Consider the following 20,191-nt stretch of genomic DNA (forward strand, 5'->3'; position numbering starts at 1 on the left):
CAATAAGGACATAATTGTCTAAATGTGTATTATTCATAGACTTCTTATGTGGTCTAGCCTTAATTGTGGAGTAATATATCCACAAAATTGGCTAGCCATGTGTAGATGTAGTATTCACCTTCATATTCAACAAATAGTGACATTTCTATGTCTATAAAAGCTTCAATTGCCACATGAGCACTTCAACATATAAAGCTTCTTTTTTAATTCTAGTATTTAACCTCACATTCTTATATTAATATAATCCTTAAACTTAACCTCGACCCACTACAAATCTATAACAACTACCCTTAATACTAATTCAACTATCACATTAATATCTCAAACATCCTTAAAAACTTAACCATGCCAAATATTAATATCTTACAAAAACTTTTAATTATCTCTCATATCTCATACCCTATCACATTGCGTATTATTACCATAACTCACTGGGACCCCATATCATTGTCACATCGCTTCATTTGAGTTATTATTACCTAGTTACAATGTTGAAAACATCAACACTCATACATTTTAACATTAAATTGCTTGTATATTATTAACTTATAAGATGTTTCGGAACTGACGTTCCCATTAATTAAATCAAATCGTATTAGATTGACCTTTATTCTTCTTGGCTAATCATTTAAACAAATTATCAACCAATTATTCTCCTTAGCTAAGCTATGACAGATGCTACCCTACTCCATAAGAAATCTATTACCGATGGACCCTAGTAGAATGGTAATGTACTTAACTAAGAATTCACATAGAGTACGATAAGTAACATCTAGCAATTTGAGAAGATGGGGCAGAGCTTTGGGTCTTTTTTCCCACCTCCTTTGAGCTTATTTGGAGGAATACTTTACAAGCAAGGGGAGGTAATGTGAGGACCACTTGCTATGTGGTCCTCGTAAATCACCATGCCTTGTGATTTATAATTTAACAGTCACTCTCCTCCCAGGATGTGATTTGATTATATTCAGTCAAATTTTTTAAATCAAATTTATTTATCATTATATCCAGCTATTTCTTCCAGAATATCTATGAGCGTTGGCTTTTTGTCCATCACAATAATTAGCCTATATCATTTAAACAAGGAAACAACTACGTTGCTTACATCTGGTTCACTAGCCGCCGCAAATATCATTGAAAATGTGTTCTCTTTCCACACACTAATTATTGACTGATCAAGTAATAATATTTTGCTGCCACCATTTAGAATCGTCACCTTCCATTCAGAGCAAAAGTGGGTACAGTGGGATCCCACTATTTGGACATTATATCGTTGTAATGGGTGTAAAATCAGGAATTAGCAAACAAGAAATTCTTCTATGGAATCTAAAATGACGTAAGAAACTAAGATAGTTTGTCTATTCACAGGTCCCTCCATTTTGCTACATGCTGATCTTAGGTGAATGTGATAGCAATTCCTCAACAACTTCTGATACTCAATAATTTTGGGCCACCTGGTTACTTATAGTTGTTATGTTGGGTTAACAAATCCCCACAGCTATATTTTTCCCAGTGCACATTACGTGCACGGTTGGGTTTCTCCAAATATTTGCCTCATTTTCTTTCGTTCGTACTCCGGTCCAAGTGGTTGGCTTTGTCTCAAATAGGGTTGAGATTTTTTTGGCTATGATTGCAAGGATAGTGATTATCTAGTATTTGTCATTGATTTTATCTCTCATCCAATACATAGCTAAAATTCTCCCATAAATGAAGGAAATTTTATCCAGAAGCTCCAGGCGGCTACTGCAATTTGAAGATATGTAGACAATAAGATTCTTTCTATTCTTTGCTTCAGCGCTGCTTTATGTAAGCAGCTGCAAAGCCTCCCCGCACTGCTCTTCCTGCTTCTCCTCTTGGTATGTCTCTTAATTTGGTTTGTATTTAAATAAAGATGAAAGCAGGGATTGGATCTTACTCTGCTAAACTATGTAATAAACGCAGATGAACACATCTATGTAATACAGCTTCTGAATATTTTTGTTTTCTGGGTATCATCTATTTGTCTCGTGCATTGTTTCTCTGATATATGATATAGATTTTATTGCAGGATGTTTGTGTTAAATGTATCTGTGCCATGGGAGTTATTTAATCATAAACATCTACAAGCAATGACATTCATGGATTGTTCTTTGTACAAGTGAATTGACAATATCAAAATTTAAGGTGAAAGTCTAATGGATTTGCATCCAGGCCATGGTTTAAACTACTTTATAAATCATTGGGATATTTTTGGCAGAACAAAAGCTGCAAATTGTAGAATTTCAAGTGATGTTTTTTTGTGTTTCCGACGTCCACCTGATGATAAATAGTGGAGTGTGATTGTAAATATACGAGAAAAGCTACCTACAATGAATTCTGGATACATTGATTGCTTTCAAGCTAGTGAAAAACAATAAGCCTATTTTTCCAAATAATTCAAACAAGTTCACGTTATTCTTTAAATTAATGTTTAATTTTTATTTTAAAATTATTTATATAGTTTTGAACTTATATAAACATTTTTAATAGTTTAATTTATTCTAGTAATTTTCTTTTAGCATTATAAAACGTATAGACTGTCTGTATGCTTTTTGGAGTTGTTAAACTTTAAACATATACTACATTAAAATAAAAATAAATAATGTGAAGGTTAATATAAATATATAATATGTTTTAGTTAGTTTATAATACTTTCATGTATTTATTCAAAAATAAATAAATAATAATTTAATCTAAGATATATTATTTTCAAATAAATTAAAATGTAATAAAGTTCAATTCAAACAAGTAAACAATTTATCAACATTTAAATAGTTTAGATACTTCACTATCAATCAATTTTAGTAAATTGAAATGTTGAGATATTAATAAATCATAGAATTAGTTTCAAGTTAACAAACTGATACTCTTTTAAATTAAAATGTATAAATTAGCTTCTTCATCATCTTATCATGTAACAATATAAGTTCTCTTTTCTTCTAAGACCTCTTAATGAAGTTTATGAATCATTATAAAAGTCATAATCTATGTCACAAACTTTCACATCTAAAATCCTTTCATTTCTTATTAACTTTTAAAAGGAATTTAAGCAATTATTAGTAGTTTGGTTTTTTAGTATACAAATGAAAATGAATGTGTGTTCTAGTCAAGTGAACTCAGAGAAGGTTCAAATGCTTTTTGATAATAGTGAATTTGTCAACTAGAAGGATCTCACAAATTGGTAGACGAATAATTTGTAGGAAGGATCACACTTTATCAAATCCCTCAAGGGAACATACTATTTCAAACCCTAAAATGAGTAGATTCTTTTTGGAAAGAGACTTTTTTGATGAGAGCAATGAACATATCAAGAGAATGGCCCAGCCATGAAATATTCATGTTTTTTAGACATAAATCGTTTAACAACCCTTAACCCATCTACTAACTAGTCAATAAAAAATGTATTTGAAATTGAAAGAAATCATTTGTAAGGAAAAGAACATTTCAAAAAGTTTCCTCCCAAGTGAAGAGAGGAGGAAGAAACTATTGGTGAGAGAAAGGGTGTAAATAGTGGGCACTTAAATCCCCTCCTTTCTCATGTCTCTTAATTCTTGTGGTATGCTTGTGGTGAGAAGGGGGAGACCCTCACCTTCCCCAATGTGCCATTGGCAAAAGTGATCATATCCTTGAGAAGGACACCCCTCAGTCCTCATCTATTGTTGTGTATACAATTAAATCATTATTTAAATTTTATCCTTCTTTATATAATCAATTTATCATTTATCATTGGTGAATATAAATATATATAATAAAGATTAATAAATTATTTACAATAATATAAAATATTTTAATAACTTTATCACTAACTATATAATATTGATCAAAACTCTTAAACAATTAGTGATAACCAAATTCTATGATCTTATTTTTAACTCTCATAAGCCTGATAAAATAACATCTCCAAAGACATATGACTCCATAATATATGAATTATTCTTCGGATTAAATTAAAATTTCACATTTAAAATACTACCAATCTATGCAAGTCTCTTAAGATAGCCGCATTCCTGAATTCCGAATTATTGTCTCGATAATAGAGACATTGCCGTATGATAATCATTGAGTTCTCCACTATTAGATAAACGCAGAAATTCATGATTATTCTGTTCATATTCATACATGTATCTGAACTGGATCCTGCCATTATATAAGAGAAGAAACGTGTCGAACAATCTCTCCTCTTATCCTATTCCTCGAGTACGCCAACAAAGTCGTCCATTACAACCCGTTCATGTGCTAAAATCCAAAGTAGCAAAGTTATTCATACATATCACTCTGTACAAATTACTGTAAATAACCATTGCAATCCAATGTGCGGTATTAAAATACCAATTCCGAGGGCTAGGGGTTTAAGCATAGCTAGACTTTGAACAAGCTTTTGTTCTTACTCGATTGAGAATAATCTGTCCATCACAATGAAATCCCATGATTTGAAAGATTGTGAAAGATCAAGATGAATGATGCATTTCATGAATTATAGGATGCCAAATTTTCAAAAGGACCACCTATTCAACCACTGAAGGGACCGATGGTTTGAAAACTTCTCCTATTACTTCCATCAAACAGTAGACAAAGAGTTACATGTTGAAGTAAGTTTTATAAAAGGTATATGTAGTTAGCTGAGAGGAAAAGAAAAAGAGGTACACAGTTTGGTATGGTTAAGAATAGGAATACTTGATTAGAATATTATGTGTTTTACTTAATAAGTTATCTTAATAAGTTATCTTATAAGCATGTTGAGGTCTAGACTAGAGTCTAAGGGTTGGCAATAACAAAGAACATAAGAATATATTATTAGAAATTACTTTAAAAAATATCAAATAGCAAAATGACATGTGTACTTAAAAAACATTCTATAAAGAATGAGATGTCAATGTGGTAACTTAAAGAATAATGGTAATAAGGGATTTATCAATATATGGTTGACAACTCAAAAGATGAGCCAAACTAATGAAGGGATTTTTTGGAAATGATCCCCAAATGTTCCACTTGGAAAACATAAAACCGTCCAAGACTAGCTTGTGGCAAAAAACATCACCCAAGCTGAATATGTAACATCCAACTACAAAAGTCCCTTCTATCTCACAAGAAAATAATCCCACCTCTAGAGTAGTGGGGAAGGGGTAAACCAACAAGACAAGGATCACACTATTGAACCATCTCATGTCCAAAAAGATGAAGAAGGTGTCCCATGAAAAGTTACAAACCTCCTATTTCATGAAGGAGATTTTCATTAAAGTGAAAGAAAAAACCTCAAAGTATCATGACCCCTCCAAGAAAATTGAGTATGCTTCTCCTTCTTAGAGTTAGGGACAATCCCTACACTAGCATCAATAATAAACAAAAACCTTGAGACAAGAGCAAGCATTGAAGAACTGTTAACAAACAAATGAAAACGAATGAAACCATGCCTTATGTCCATAGTGTTTCCCATGTATGGTCCATGTCAATATCCATTTTTCACATATCAAAGTGAAACCTCCATTCTAGAAATAAGTTTTGAGCATGACCCAATGGTTCAGGAGTTGACTAGTTCAAAGCATCCAAGGCTAATTCCTTTTAAACACTACCTTTCTTTCCTGAACTTGAGGTTGAACTTGAATTCTAAACATAAGTTTTCAATGTTCAAGGTTCATAAGTTAACCAATTCATAGCTTCAAGTCATTCTAATATTAGAATGTTTGTCCACCTTTTAGACCTTGTTGCTCATTATTGAAGTTGAACATTGAACATTTATGTTCAAGTTCATCAGTTGAATCATTAGTTTTGAAATCTTGTCATCTTATGATCATTGATTCCAATATATTATGACCAATGAACTTGAACATTTAACTATTATTAGTAGTTCAAAACTTCATGGTTCATGGGCCCAAAATCGTGCCTCAGCAAAGACACATGTCTAAGTAAGTGACAATACAAAATATGAATTTTCATTTTCGAAACCCATGGAAAAGACACATATTAATTGATGATTAATGGTAATGATCCAAAGACATGCTTCTGTATGTGTGAAATGGAAGGAAACATTTAATTATGAAAAATACTCTATTATTTCACTTATAATCTCCTCCATCCAAACATATTTTTCTCTAGGTCACATGTACTAAAAAGGCCTTTTACTTTTCATTGTTTTTCTCATTTGTTGTTTAAGGTAAGAATTATTTTTTGTATAGAGATACAAGAAGATAGTGTTTGATGTAGAGCTTCACCTTGGAAAAGTTATGATGAAATAAGTCACTTAACTAAGTATGCATCAAGGGGTTCGTGCACCTTAAGAATTGATAATTCTACTTAACATAGATTGACATCTATCTTACTCTCTTAATACCAACTAATGTGCAAATATGTGACATGAACCTCTTTGACCTCCTATAGCAACATTAGCTTTCCTACCTAGTCTTAACACAAACTAACCAAATTCTTCTTTATTGAAATTGAAAAACATGGATAACTTCAATCACAATTGAATTAAAAACTATGGATCAAAGTGAATACAATTTGACTAAAAAGAAACTTTAATCCATGTTTGAATCTACACCACCTTTCTACATGCATAGTTTTAGAACACTATCATTGACCAACCATTCATCATGGCATTTTCTTTCATTAAAAAAATCTACAACTTCATTATTTTGGCTAATCTTTAGCACTATCACATATCAGATATGTGATTTTAACACATCGATGAATACATGAAGATATTCACCATGATCTTGAGTTTCCCTTCCATGTGGACATGGACTGAACCAACCAAAATAGTAAAACAAATGAAAACAAAATATATATAATACATAACTCCCTATGATCCAAGAAAAATAGATTGCATAGATTCTAGAATAGACTCCCATATGCTATTGCAACTCTGAAATATGCTTAGAGACATACAACAACTAAGAAAATAAAATTCCCTCTAGTAAACTTCAAAAAAGTAAACTTCAAACAAAGAACTTTTTTTGGATTCCAAACTAGCCAAATGTATCATTATTCTATAACTAGATCATCGACATACTCTTAGAATTTCAGTGTTTCTATTTTGGAAAAAAGAATAAGGAAAAAAGAACATTCAAATTGAAGTCCCACAAAAATAAAGAATACTCAAAACTCTTTCTATTTCTTTTCTTCTATATTTGATCCTCTTTTTTGTTACAGAATCCTCCATTTCAATACTTTCCCATCACTATGAATGGGAAGGTGAAACATCAATAGAAAACAAGGAAAAGAAAACCAATTTCAAATCATGAAGGATTGGTCAAAACTTAGAATCTACCACCAAGCTTTTCTAGCTTTTTAAAGCTTCTTGTAGCCATTAATTACATAGTTTGCTTAATCATTTAAAACACAAGCAAATACACTTAGAAATAAAATTGACTCAAAAGTAAAATGAAATTAACTTTTTTCCTAAGTGGGCTATAATTTGAGAGCTTGTGGAATCACTATTCCATTTATGCGACCACATCATAGGAATTTATTACTTTCAAACAAAATTTTAAAATACATTAAAACATGACATCCACTTCCTTCATAGTTTTTGCACTTCATGTAGCATCATCTTTGTTATGTCTTCCTATCACATAATTCTACAGTGTTGTTTCCATTGGGAATGTAGTATAGACTAGGTGACTAGGGGTGGGGGCATGAATTAGGAACCAATATAACTTTAACTTTAATCGACCATTTAAAAATTCATTGTGTAATCTAATTTAATTGCATGCACGAAATATTGAGAGCAATAAAATATTCATAACACTTGACACAATATTTGGTAACCCAAAAGCCTTCCAAATAGAAAGTAAAACTAGGGTGGGGATGATACCCACAAGCTTTATTACTTTAGTATAAATTTACCCTTTTAAGCTTACAATTGATCTCTTTTGGTGATCTTCTCTATTATGAGTAATAAGGACCATTAGGTCCACCTTGTTAAAGGATTTAAAACATACAATGAAGCATGAACTCTGTTAGGAGATTTGGAAAAGACTATTAAGTCCACCTTTTTAGTGAATTTGACTAGTGCACCTATTAGTATGAATCAGTGGCTGATCTCTAATTTGCAATTCAATTTTGCTGAATGATATTCTTCTCAAATATAATGATTACTTGACTGTGACAAATTAGACTCTTCTTTTCCTTGTATTTCTTGTATTTTTCTTAATTCACAGTCATCTACTTTTTGCTTGTTCTCTGATATATTTGATATGGCAATATGTATTACATGTACATACCAATCCAATTAATTACCTTTTGGAGGTTGCTACAATGCAAAATTCAAAAAATCTTCACAAAGTTATGTCACTACTGTAACTTGGTTCTAAAGACCACTTAGTTAATGTTCTGACACTCGACAACACTTGTCAACACTCAACAAACTCTGGCACTTAGTTGATGTAGATGCTTAGTCTATACAAATCACTTGGAGTAATAGGAACTTGGTTAGCATTAGATGACTTGAAAAACACTAAAGAACTTGGTAGATACTCAAATGCTCAAGTAGCAATGCACTTTGCCTCAGATGGTTGGTAGACATTAAAAACATTGGTTAATACTACATCCGTCATTCCTTATACTGAAGAGATTGGTAGTAACTGATCAAATTGACTTGCACTAGACTTTTCCTTAGAAGCATAGTAGACACTATGAAGCTCAAGATGCTCTTCTTTCTACATATAGAGCTCAGTAGCAATGTAGTCAATTAACTAGGTGTTGTCTCTAATGTACAAATTATTTGACCATAAATTCAACAATCTCCCCCTTTGGAATTAGTGACAAAAGCACTTATCATAAAAAAATACCAGATACTCAAAATATAACTCAAAACTACCCCTGTCAACATGTTTAGGTCTGTAACTTGGTTTTGCCTGTTGTCTGCTACTACTCGGTAGCCTTTGACTCTATTCTTCTTTTAATTTTTCGAAATTGTTTTTGTCAACATATTTTCTACTTTGTATATACATCTTTCATACTATATGTATGTTTCCTTCTTGTATATATGCATTCTCGTTGTGTATGATAATACTATTCTCTATTTCCCCCCTTTCTTGACGCAAATGCCAAAAATACATAACTACAAGGTAATGAAAAAATGTGAAAGAAAATCTCTATGTACCTTCAAAATTATGGACATTCTCTTATCCCAATTCCTTTGTGAAAATCTTGATGCATGCAAAGCTATCTGCACATTTGTTGATAGTTCCATAATGTGATTAGATATAGAGAAATTGTTGTCATGGATCAATTTTGTTGCATGTGCAATATGTTTTTGCATTGCATCCATGTTGGGAAGTATCATGCCCTATATTTCTACTAGTGTGGTCCTCATCTTGGCTTCATCCCTAAAAAAAATTGCCTTAAGATTTGTTAGATATCTTATTTTTTACAAAATATGTCAAACTGCACCTAAGATCAAGTGGAAATTGATGTACACTTGCCTTCATGTCAACATTTATCTTAGACAATTATTCCTTTATTTCATTAGTGAGTTTAGATGTATCACTCAGTTTCACAAATAACAAAACAATATTTTACATAATCTTTAAAATGTTAAAGAATGGTAGATAATTCTACTTGATCAATAATAGTCTTCTTAGCTATCTTCTCCAAAACTTTATTTTCATACTTTCTTTCTGCCCTCTATAGAAGTTTGTCTTGCCCATCCACTTACTCATTATACTTGTGAACAATGTCAACAACTTGATCCAAAATTGGTTGTTCATCATCAACCTCAATATTCAATGCATCAATGAATATGCCCTTGATATCTATAAGAACTTCATTTTTATTTTGCTTATGTTCTTTGAGATTTTTTAATTTGGCCCTCTTCTTCTATAGCTCACCAAGGGTATCCATTTGATAAGGAGTCAGATTAGAAAGATCTCAATCTGGTATTATAATTTCCTCCTCTAGATCAATTTCTTGAATAGAGGCTTCCACCTTTTTACCCTTTTTCTTATGAATAAATGAAGGAATAATTCCCTTTGATTTCTTCAAACCTTCAATGCTTGGTTTAGGCTTCACCTCAACTATCATTGCACCTACCACAAAAGAAACAATAGTTGAAGTATCAATAGTAGAATCATTAATTATAATAGGAAAACTTACATATTTTGGTTGTGACTCTAATGCTAAGATTATTTGAGCTTGTTTCTCGGTAGATGAAGTGATGTAAACTCCACTCATCACTGCTCCTAGTAGTATTGATGTAATGATTAGTTGGGTTCTTGGTGAAGTAGTGTTTACCTAAAATAACTCAGTAGCAACCTTCTCTGAACTGGGTGGCACTAAGGATTTGCTTGGAAAGAGAGGGAGGGAGGCCATGACCTATGCTGCTATCTTTTTAAGATATATACCCTAAATCTTGGGAATATCTCCTCATGCTACTTCTTGATACTCCTGATCCTCTGGATCATCTTCTTCTACATTATCAGTTTTATCATCATTTATTTCCTCATCATGTTTCTTAATATCTTATTTTTCATCATCTATTTGCACAACCTCCTCACTAAGCTTGTACAACCCATAGATTTTCTTCCATGTAGTTATGTTTGACTTCACAATAGATTCAATGTCTTTTGATAGGATTAGGAAAGCATTGAACTAAGGGGCCATCATTGTTTCATTCTTATTCAATGATTGCTTCACTTCCTTATCAGATAGACTCAACATAAGTTGTCTTGAGGTTTGTTCTTTGATATCTTTTGCAAAATATAATGCATTGTTCCATTGAGGTGGAATTGCCTTCAACCAGACATTAAGAAATTTCTTTGTTAGTTTCTTTGGAGAATACTTCAACTTAGCCATCTTAGCCACTAAGGCTTCTTCAATTTGATTATGGTCCTCTTTGGTTCTTGTTTCATACTTGAGAGATTTGAAATATTCCATGCCTCCTCCATTTTTTAGTCTTTTTATTTTATCTCAGAAGGTAGGGGCAGACCTTTTTAATACAACTTCCTCTTCCTAATCTTCATCATTACTCAATTTCAACATCTTCCTCAACTTTGTGAAATGCATTGTGAATATAGTAGGGGACAACTTTGTCATAATCCACTAGAAAAAAAAATATCTTGCTCATAATATTCGACAAGTTTCTTTGGAATACTATATCTACTTTACATGTTCCCTTTCAATGTCTCAAAGTAGACTTCCATAATGCTTTCAAAATTATCATACATTTCTACTATAAATTCATTGATTTAATACAAAAGTGGTCTACCCTTCTTCACTTCCATAGTGCCTTTGGAGGGGACAAATTTTTCTACATAGAAGAATAAACAAGTCAAAAGAGATCCAATCTTGCATGGATTGTTATTTGATAACCAAATTATTTCCATATTCTTTCTCAACTGATTGAGTTTTAGCTCAGCAAGGTCAAAAGATAAGTTATTCTTCACAACTTTGTGTCCTAGTTCAATAGCTTCACTAGGAACACTATTCAATCTACTTGAGCTATAAATCATGTGGAAAATTGTCCATGGATGCCTAACTTGATCTTGATGTTATTTACACCAATCAACTTCATGCCTTTGCCATCCTACTTGGTAAGAGTCCTTTTAGCCAGTTTGACTCGACCTACAAATTTTGTGGTTTTCACCTTATTCAACATGGGGAACCCTATAATTCTATGAATCATATTCTTGGTGATCTAAATAGGTTGATCCAATCAAAAATTCTTGTAATGAAATTGATTGAGGATTAACCTAATCCATTTCCCTTGGAAATATCTTGGGATATGTAGGATATGCATTAAAACTTTTGTCTCTGAATGCTTGTGCTTAGGTTTTAAGTTCCCATACAGACACAACTCTTTGTATGCCTAGTTCACTTCTAGGATTCCTAGCTCTTGAATAGAAAAATGATAACATTAACAAATATCATGAATTAAAAGTACCTAGGGAGGAATCTAGGATTATACTCCAATTGGGTTAAGTTCATCAGCAATTGTTAGACTAAGTTAGAATGTTGAGGCTTTACACTAGATTCCTTGAACTAACATCTTTGAACCTTTCTTAACTTTGCTGCTATAAGATGCCATATTACTCAGTAAAACATCAAATACTTGAATGAACTTTGATGAAATTTCTCTAAATTGCTCAGGGGCTTTCGAATACTCGTCACTCTATTTGCTCTAAAAATTATGGTGAAACAATAACCTTTGATTTCCTCTTTTAAAAAATTTTTGTCTTCAAGTTGCCATTAATGCATTGTATTATAGGTTGCTTAGTGATAGGCTCTCCAACTCATCTGAGTCTTCATTTCTTGTAAGATACCTTTTAGCTCAGTAAGCTCTCTAAATTTCGAAGGAACTTCAACTTGGTAAGGAATTTGAACATGAAAGAGTCTTCAACTCAGCACAAGCTCCAACCTCACTATCTACATCCAAGCTCGGGTAGGTCTTGGAACCTAACCATGCTCAATAAGATCTAAGACATAATTTCATCTAATATTCTAACTTGGTAATCCTTTTGCATCTAGAATGCTAATATTGATCCTCTGCTTGGTCAATAGAACTAATGTGAGATAAATTCTTATGAATCATAGTTCTAGTAATCTCCATAATCAACTAGGCTGAAATGGTTTTGTCACCCAACTCATTGACTTGGGTGCCAACACTTTCATTACTCTAATATGTATGCTCAGGAGATTTCCTTACCCATTCCTACTTCATCTAACTTCTGATATTGTTAGCCTTTGATTTCTTTATCTTCAACTTTTCCTCAGTTCATATAGTTCTTGGAAAGATGTCCAAGTTCTGTACATACCAAACATCTTTTTGTAGTGTCTCTCTTCCTTGTCAGATGTTTTATGCAATTTTATCTAATGTGCCCATAATCACCACAATAGTGACATTTGTACCATGTGTTTTGTAATCCAGACCAAATATAGCTTTGACAATTTGTTCTGTTGGGTATCATTACTTGGTCTTGCATTCTGGGGATTTATGCCCTTGTTTGTTGCAATTGTAGCACTTTCCTTCAAACTTAGATTTCTTTGTGCTTTCATTTTTTCTATGTCCTAGTTTTTTATAAATGTAACACTTTCCATTGAACTTTTATTTACCATTGTTTCAACACTTCTTTGTTATATGCCATATCTTTCCATGATGATTACATGTAGGCCTTTTATTCTTTTGAGCTCCTTGCTAAGATGATTCACCTTATTTTGTGTATCCTAATCTATTTTTTCCTTTGTGTCTAAATTGAGTTTTCTCATTCAATTGATTCATTCTTTCATGAGATTTCATCATCCTCTCATGGTTTTCTTCTGTATGCTAAGATCATTCTACAATCTTTCATTTTTTTCTCTCAAGCGGATAAGTTCTTGATTTGCATCATTGAGCTGATCAAATAGATTTTTTTTATAAAGTGACAGTTGTCTAATTTCATTTTCCTTTTCTTCTACTCATTCTTTGGCTTTTTCCTTTTGATCCATGACTTCACACATTCTAACTTATTGAATTTACTATTCTCTTTTTAGCTTTTTGACTTCTTCATGAAGAGTAAGATTATTTTCAAGTGGATCTATGATTGCCACATTAGCTTCATTTGAACTTCTTTCTTGGCAAATATCTTCAATTCTTTCTTCAATGTAGAGATTTTCATTCATCTGAGTGGCAAGATATATTCTTCTTTTCATGGGTCGAGAGAGCTTCTCCTTCATTCTCTTGAATTTTTCCATGGCCAATTGTAGATCCAACTTTTCATTTTCAATAACTTTCTCTAATCTATATACTTGCATTATGATTGATCTTCTCTTAAGTTGCTAAACTTGTGATGCGAGAACCAACACACTTATACCAAATTTTGGAAGTGTAGTAAAGACTACGTGACTAAGAGTGTGGGGGTGAATCAGGAACGAATATAACTTTAACTTTAATTCACCACTTAAACATTTACTCTGTAATTTGATCTAATTGCATGCATGAAATATTGAAAGTAATAAAACATTCATATCACTTGACATAATATTTTGTAAACCAAAAGCCTTCCTAATAGAAAGTAAAATGGGGGTGAGGATGATACCCACAAGCTTTATTATTGCATTATAAAGTTATCCTATTAAAGCTTACAATTGATCACTTATAGTGAACTACCCTATTAGGAGAAAAAAGGACTATTAGGTCCACCTTGTGAAAGGAATTAAAACAACTAATGAAGTGTGCACTCTACTAGGAGATTTGGAAAAGATTGTTAAGTCCACCTTGTTAGAGGATTTGACTAATGCACCTGTTAGAATGAATTAGTGGCTTATCTATGATCTACAGCTTGGTTTGCTTAATGGGATTCCTTTTAAATACAATGATCACATGACTATGATAGATAAGACTCTTCTTTTTCTTATAATTTATATAGCCTTCTTAATTCACACTCATTTTCTTCTTTCTTATCATTCTTCAAAATATTGGATATGATAAGATGTATTACACATATAGTAATCCAATTAATTAACTTGTGGAGTCAGCTATAATACCAAATTAAAACAATCTTTACAAAGTCTAATCACTATTGTAACTCAATTGTTAAGACCACTCAGGTGATCTTCTGACACTCCACAACAATTGTCAACACTTGAAAATCTCTAGCACTCAGTTGACGTAGATTCTTGGTCCATATGAATCACTTGAGGTAACATGAACTCAATCAAGACTAGATGACTCAGTGAACACTGAAGAGCTCGATAGATACTAAAATACTCAGGTAGTACTACACTTTGCCTTAGATGCTTGATAGACATTGTAAACCTTCATTAAAACTAAATCCATCATTACTTATACTAAAGAGCTTGGTAGAAAATGATAAGCCTAGATTTTAGTACACTTTTCCTTGAAATCTAGGTAGACATTGTGAAGCTCTAGAGACTCTTCTTTCTATAAATGCAGCAAGGTAGAAATTTGGTCAACTTACTATGTTTTAAGTCCCTAATAGAAAAATTATTTGACCATAAGGTCAACCATTTCATCCATGTTTGTTCTTGTAGCATATTTCACCATGTTATTTTGAGTAGCATAACCTATCTACTTTTCTCCTGCAACATACTCCCCTATGGAATGAATCTCATGTTTACTTGAGATGAGGTGTTGTAGTGATGAACCATGCTTGTTGATTTTTTTCTCATCCATCCAAATTGCTTTTTTTGTAGGTCTAAAATCTTGCATTTAACTAAATACTGAGTATATTGTATCCTTCAAGTCTTCTTTATCTCTGTATTGAGTATCTTCTATTGTTGAAGTTGTGTTGGTTTGGGTATTTTCTGCAAATCTATTGTTACTAAATGTTTGGGTGCAGGTTGTGTCTTTGAACTTTTGTATGGTGTGAGATCACAAACATTAATTATTAGTGAAATGCTAATATCTATATGTAATTGGATCTTTTATGCATCATATCCATATTTTTCTATGATTTGATAGGGACCAACCTTCTTAGGTAATTTAGTGTTCTTGGTTTGAGGTAGTCTCCCTTTCTTTAGATATGCCCACACCAAATCACCAACATTGAACTGTACTTCTCTTCTTTTTTGATCAAGAAATTCTTTGTATTTCTAATTTGAATTTTGTAGCTGCAACCTCACTTGATCTTGAATCTCCTTTAAAGTTTCAATAAATTTTTCACCATGTGAACTACTAGGAGAAGTTTTTGGAAGTTCTCTAAGATCATAATTTCCTCTTGGGTGTGTACGACATACAATCTGAAATCAACATTTTCCTATACTTCTATTCATTGTGTCATTGCATGAGAATTCAACTTGAGCAAGTATGGATTTGACAAGGACCAAACTTCTTAGGTAATAATTTAGTGTTCTTGAATTGAGGTAGTCTCTGTTTCTTTAGATATTCCCACACCAAGTAACCAACATTGAACTACACTTCTCTTCTTTTTTATTAGGAAATTCTTTGTATTTCTGATTTGAATTTTGTAGTTGCAACTTCACTTGATCTTGGACCTACTTAAAAGATTCAACAAATTCTTCACCATGTGAACTACTAGGAGAAATCTTTGGAAGTTCTCTAAGCTCAAGAATTCCCCTTAGGCATGTACCATACACAATCTGAAATTGATATTTTCATGTACTTCTATTTACTGTGTCATTCTATGAGAATTCAGCTGGAGCAAGTATAGAATCCCATTTTTCTCCATGTTGTTTTGTAAAGCATCTTACCAAGTTTTGCAAAGATCTATTAAAAACCTCAGTTTGACCATCAGTTAGTGGATGATATATAGATGATAAAGATAAGTTTGTGATGCAAGAGCATCCTAGGGTAGTTGGCTATCTTGCACGATTCAGGGATTTTGGTGGTGCTGAGTTGACCTATTTGGGTAGTGGGTAATTAATTTTGATGTATTTAAAAAGTATTGTAAGCATTTAAAGGAATTTGGTATTTATTTTTTGTTAGAGGCTGACTTGTGGTTCTTTAAGTATTTAATGTAAGGGATATTTAATTTTTAGCTTATTGGACCAACTTGTGGCTTAGGTTGGTATAAGTATGGGTTGCGGTGAAGTATTTCATCATTATTCATCCATCTTGGAGAAGAAGAGGTGGTAGAGGAATGAATTTTGAGAAAGGCTAGTAGTTGAGGCTTGGGAAATAGGGTTGGTCAGTTTGCTACACCTAGATCTCAATCAAATTTGAAGCGTAATATGGGTAAGTGCACCAAGTTGTGGTGACAAAAGGGGGGTATAAGTGGACACCTTTTTCCTGAAATTAGCAATTTATGGACTTCAACAAGAATTTGAAGATAGTTACGCTCAAAATTTTAAGATATGACAAAAGCAAAAGTCATAGTCCTCTGAATCTAGTTTCTAAACTACTAATTTTTTTTCAAAATGGTTTAGTTTTAGGTCCTCAAAAAAGGGTGCCACAAAAAGTGGTGTTGTTTATTTTAGAAAAAAATAACATAGTACAAAGTGTGGTCCCCCTAAAATTTTAACTTTTTTTTTGAAATTCTTTAATTGCTCCAGACAAAAGTTACCTAACACTATGTAGTTTATCCTAGATTTTTTGAGTAATTTTATAATGCATATTTTTTTTTAATAAATTTTTTAATTAGACACATTCGAAAAATGTGAAATATCTATGTGCTCCCCCTAGAAATGATTGAAAACTAATCTAAAATCAAAACTTCTTTTTTCCAAAGTGTGTAGAATGGAGTCTAGTTTCTAAAAAACTAAGTTGTTTCAAAATTCGATGAACGAGCTAAAATCTACAACCCAATTAGTACATGTTGGTTTTTGACAAAAAATGGACATACATTCAAAAGAAATTATTGATGAAAGGCTTAAAATAATTCAAATTAAAAATAAATTATATGGTTGTGTAGCTAACAAAGAGACCTACAATGTCATGTAACCTGATTTTATTGATGCTCAACCACGAAGAAACTACAAGGAGAGCACACAAGAAAAATCAATCATTTTTTGTATGTTTGCAGCAAAACACGTCTCAAACCAGTTTATGGACTCCAAAGCTTTGGTTTGGATCCCCAAGGAAAAACCAAAAGTTAGGCTTGGTATAATTTAAATCCTTAAATAGCACGTGCGCAATATAGTGCGCATGCGCTATAGCGCGCACATGCTATTTAAAGCTTGTTAAATTTACTTTCAAATAGCGCGTACGCGCTTTGTAATTTTTTTTCAAAAAATGCGCACGCGCTATGATGCGTACACACTATAGCGTGTGCGCGCTATAGCTTGGTATACTCAAGGCATAGCACATGTGTGCTACAGTGCGTGCGCGCTATTTAAAACTACAAAGAAAAAAAATGGTGTCATCTTTTTGGCACCACAACTTGGTGCACTTACCCATATGGAGGTTTCTAATTTATCAGGTACTTTGAATCTTGAAGAACTAATTGATTGGGTTGGTGAGTTGGAAGACTACTTTGAGCTTGAGGATATTGAGGATCCACTCAGAGTAAAGTTGGCACAAACTAAGTTGAAGGGGCATGATACTCTTTGGTAGAAGGAACTATAAAGAGACAAAGAAGAGGAAGATGAAATGAAGATCACTATATGGAGATTGATTGTGACTAAATTGAAGGCTAAGTTCATTCCTAGTGAATATGAACTTGAGTTGTTTAAGATGTTGCTAGTTCTGAAGTAGAAGGATATGACTATGAAGGATTCTACCAAATATCTCTACAAGTTGACTATTTAGTCTAGGCACAAAGAATTATCAAAGGAGAAGGTAGCTCAATACATTAATGGTTTGGGATTCAATATTTAGGATGAGGTTGGTATGCTGAATATTTCTTTGGTTAAGGATGCTTATTAGTATGCTTTGAGAGTAGAAGAGAAGCTAAAGAGGAGGAATCAAGGTAGTTCTCTAGGGAAGGAGAAGATGGACTATTCAAAAACTTAGGCTAAACTACCTACATAAAACCAAAACTTGTTGAGTGGAAGAGAGGGAGGGTAGAGGTCAATTTAAGGGTACTTGTTTCAGATGTCATGAAGAAGAACACAAATCTTATGAGTGTTCGCAAAAGGCTAGTGACAAAAGTGTTACTACTATGAATAAGGTTGAAGACCATGAACTTGAGAAAGGAGAGAGTTTATTGACTTAAAAAGTACTAGTTGTCTAGAGGACACTGGAATCTTGTCAAAAGAGTAATCTTTTCAAGAATCATTGTAAGTCTGGTGGTAAAGTCTTCAATGTGATTATGGATGGTGGTAATATTGATATCCTTATTGCTAAGGAGATGGTTCAGAAAATTTGATTGAAGAGAGTGAGACATCCTTATCCTTATATAATTGGCTAGTTGTGAGGTGAGAATGCTTTGGAAGTGAGAGAGTAGTGCCTTGTTGATTTCCAGATTGGGTATTATAAGGATCAAGTATTGTGTGATGTTGTAGACATGAACAGTTGTCATGTATTGCATGGTAGACATTGGTAGTATGATTGTAGAGCTATGCATGATTGTACCAAGAATGTGTTTACAATTGTGAAATGTTTCATGAAGCATTAACTAATTCATTTATAGAATGAAGAGGTCAGTAGAAGGAACTTGAGTATTGGTAGCCAAGTTGATTTGACAAATTTTGAAATGGTTGGTGAATAGTATGAAAAACCTATGGAAAACTAAGGATGGAGGCAAAGAAGTAAAAGAAGAGTAAGGGAAAGAGTGTACAAGTTGAAGACTTGGATGACATGTATGTGAAGAACCAATTTGGGATTTATGTGTTGGATCCTAGAAGATGTTCTTCCAGCTACTCACACTTGGGGAGTCTAATGCAGAAGCATCTTGAGGTAGTTAGCTATCCTACATGATTAAGGGATTTTGGTGGAGTTGAGTGGACATATTTGGGTCTTGGGTAATTAATTTTGATTTATTTAATAAGTATTGTAAGACTTTAAAGCCATTTGGTATTTAATTTATGTTGGAGGCCAACTTGTGGCTCTTCAAGTATATAATGTAAGGGATACTTAATTTGTACCTTATTAGGCCAACTTTTGGCTTAGGTTGGTATAAGTAGGGGTTGTGGTGAAGTCTTTAGTCATTATTCATCCAATTAGTTATTTTATAAATAAAGAGTTGTGATTTAATATTAGATCTTGCATAATTATTGTTGTATGATTATTTGTTGGGGGCTAGGATGTCTCCTTTGGGTATTCTCCTACCTTGCACTACACCAATTTGTGACAAGTTTCTTCCAAAGGGTCCTATAGAAATGACCTATAAAATTTTCATCTCTATCTGATACAATATTCAATGGTAATCCATAAATTTGAACTATCTCTTTGAAGAAGAGATCTTCTATGTATCAAGCATATTTAGTAGATTTTCATGGTAGGAAATGTGCCATTTTACTAAATCCATCTACAACAACAAAAATCTATATTGATGCTTTCCCATGGTCTCAAAGGAATGGGTAGGGGCTGATATAATCTAGCATAAATAAATTTTCCTTTTCTTTTCTAAAAAATGGTGCATTATTCTACAAAATGTCGCAGATCTTTCTATAACTTTGGCCAAAAGTAATGTCTACAAACCAACACTAAAGTCTCATCTATTCCAAAGTGACCAGATAATGCTCCACTATGTTTCTCTTATATGATGTTATCTCTCATTGAGCATTTTTGTATACAAAACTGTCCTCCCTTGAATACTAACCCTTCTTGGATCATAAAATTTGCATACTCATGATTGTACCTATAATCTAGATTAGTACATGCTTGATAAATTTCTTTGAA

General features: G+C 32.7%; 1 long non-coding RNA gene across 1 annotated transcript; it reads left to right on the forward strand.

The window, feature by feature from the left end:
• The first annotated feature begins 1,456 nt into the window (after positions 1 to 1,456).
• LOC149545920 (uncharacterized) lies at positions 1,457 to 2,439 on the forward strand. Its single transcript, XR_016354307.1, has 2 exons — positions 1,457 to 1,853; positions 2,045 to 2,439. It is a non-coding gene; the product is annotated as an uncharacterized LOC149545920 (long non-coding RNA).
• Positions 2,440 to 20,191: the final 17,752 nt, after the last annotated feature.

Source organism: Cupressus sempervirens, chromosome 7 (assembly GCF_028749045.1).
Source record: "Cupressus sempervirens isolate cs-2001-9-10 chromosome 7, ASM2874904v1, whole genome shotgun sequence".
In the NCBI taxonomy this organism is placed as follows: Eukaryota; Viridiplantae; Streptophyta; class Pinopsida; order Cupressales; family Cupressaceae; genus Cupressus; species Cupressus sempervirens.